Source organism: Phoca vitulina, unplaced genomic scaffold (assembly GCF_004348235.1).
Source record: "Phoca vitulina isolate PV1807 unplaced genomic scaffold, GSC_HSeal_1.0 scaffold37, whole genome shotgun sequence".
NCBI lineage: Eukaryota > Metazoa > Chordata > Mammalia > Carnivora > Phocidae > Phoca > Phoca vitulina.
The window spans coordinates 17,618,069-17,620,801 of NW_022589740.1; positions in this window are offsets into that span (position 1 = coordinate 17,618,069).

The following is a 2,733-nucleotide window of genomic DNA, read 5'->3' on the forward strand; positions in this document are numbered from 1 at the left end:
CAAGAGTCGCATGCTCTACTGACTGAGCCAACCAGGCGCCCCTACTTTACCTGCTTTTTAGACGGATTGTTCTGTTAAAAATTTTATGATGGAAGAACTTGAGTCTGAAAGTAGCATCTAATAAGGGGAATTTAGTTCCACCAAAGGTGTAAGTCTTGAGTCCTGTGCATCCGTTTTTTTTTTTTTTAAGTGATTTGGTATACTGTGGTGGCTTCCATCAGCTTTTGGAATGGCCATTATCAAGAAACCACCGTACAGCATAGCTCATGGTGTAAAGGTCTATGAACTCTGTCCCACGTAGGCCGGAAACATGCCAATAGGACAGTTCTGAGCTATCTCTGTTTTGTTGGATTGTGTAATAAGGACCGTACAGATCTCTTATCCCAGCTCACCATCAATTAATTGGGTTATTTGGGTTCCCCTGGTCAGGGCTAAGCTTCCCTCATCTTAGTTCTCATCTGTAAAAAGAAAGATTGAAATAACTCCCCCACTTGTCCCAGAGATGTTGAAGAGCTTCAAACAAGGGCTCACGGCAGGATATGAATAATGACTACAATAAATGTTTATATAGCAAAGCCGGCCGGTCCATGGAATCCTCCTCAGTGTTCACATGGAAGAGTGCTCAAGAGTCGACCTCACCTTTTTCATCCTTTCCTGATGGGCGCAAGCCCCTGTGCGTTGTACCAACCCCAAGTCTCAAATTTCCACTTACTTCCATTCCTGTCGCAGGGCCCGCTCTGATGTCTGCCCTCTGCGGATTATTTCTGCAGCCTCGTCTCCCCCCGCCCCCACCCCTACACAGCCAGCTGGACTACTACTTCCCTCATGCTCCTCCATGATATGTTAAAAATCCAGGGTTCTCAGGCTGGTATCGGCAGCTTTGCAGCATGTGGCCTGGGCTTGTCTTTCTTATGTTTATGGTTCTTGGAATGGGACATGCGTTTGCTTGTGCTGTGACATACTCCTGGCCTGGAGTTCCTGCCTCGTTTGTGCCTCCTTCGGAACAATGTTCTTACGGGGGTGACCCTTTTGCCCGTCACACGCCTGCATTCCCTACCGAGGTGTCTGCTTCTCTGCCCTCCCCTTAGAGCATCATGGAAGGAGCCATGTTTCTCCACTTCCAGCACCTGGCATCCTTGCCCTTAGTGGGTACTCAACAATTGTCTGTTTAAGGAATGAAAAGTCTTACTCAGGTCATATTGGTCTTCCTGAGTTTCACGAACTGAACTTGGAATAGAGGCAGACGTACCATCTTAACATATATGGATTTTTTTTTTTTTAATTTTTAAAAGCTTAGTATACAATATAATTTCATTTTCCACTACAATGGTCAAATAGGACTCTGTGGTTGAATAGGGGAATTTAAAGTCTTGGAGGGCTCCCAGACTCATCTTTATCAATCTGTGAATGCTTTTGGAAAATGGTCAGCGATTGCATCCCTGCAAGTACAAAGGGTAGTCACTTGTTAGGACACAGATTGCTGGAAGATGCTCATCGAGTGAAAACCTTGGCCTTTGTATGTCTCAGGTGAATGAACTGATGCCAATCTGCTGACCACGTGGAGAGAGGTGGGAGGGAAGATAAGGTTGCAGGCTCCTGGGTCAGCAGGCCGTGGGAACCAGAACCAGCCATCCTTCCCTTGAAGATGAAAAGCAAAGTAGATAAAACCAGTGTCTTTCAGGCCTTGGGGAGTCTGTCCTCACGTTCCTTCAGATACTCCCAAATTCTACTCCCCCCCCCCGCCAAACTGAATTTGAAGTTTTATTTTTCTCCTTCAAAATTCTTCCAGTACATAATCATTCTAATGTTGCTCCGGTGAGAAAAAACAATTGTTTCCATGTTCCTTATGTTTACCTCCACACACTACTTGGTCTCCCAACACTGCGGTTCTGTTCTTTGCACAAGAAACAGAAATTATATTCTGTCTCCAAGTCTTCATTCCCCCCACTAGTCTATGTTTATCTAAATATCCAGTGCCGCTTCATCACAATTTAGCTGATGCTGGAAGTTTTGACAAGCCCTTTGGTGAACTAGGTGATGTAACACATAATTATTCCTTTTCCCCCCTTCGGAGCTGAAGGAGGCAGTAAGACCCATGAAGTGGACAGAACCCACAGATAGATTAGATGTTCATTTCTGCCGGAGGAATTAGCAGGTCTGGCCTGTATCACTTTGTGATTAATGTTTGTTGTAACGTGTTCGTTGGAAGGAAAATAAAATGAGGAAGAATTTTCTCACATTCGATCAGAATGAACATAATTAAAAAGTGAAATGCTACTGGGTTTGGGAAGAAATCAATCACTTTAATTGGAAAGAAGATTCCTTGCCTCTGTCGGTAATTGGACTCTTGGTAATTTAGATTCGGAATCCATGACAGTTTGTGATAAATTGGCTCCTGTTGGGCTAAAGAAGGTAAGAAGTTCTAATTACCCCTGGATTATTCCAGAGTGGATGGAAAAGCTTGATCAAAGAAGGAGGTGCTGGGGAAGAGAGAGAAAAGCCAGCAGTGAGCAAAGATTTATTGAATTTCTTTTTAAGAAGGGTAAAGAATAAAATGGTTCATTTGATGTGACAAAAACAAGAGCATAGTATTTGTGGTATCTGACATCCTGGGGATGTAAATTGGATTTTCTAGGAAAATAGGGAACTGGGCATATTAGAAAATTTATGTACACAGAAGTTCTACAATCGGGCTCTAGCAATTAGCCTTGCTTACTTGTTAGTGCGTGAGAA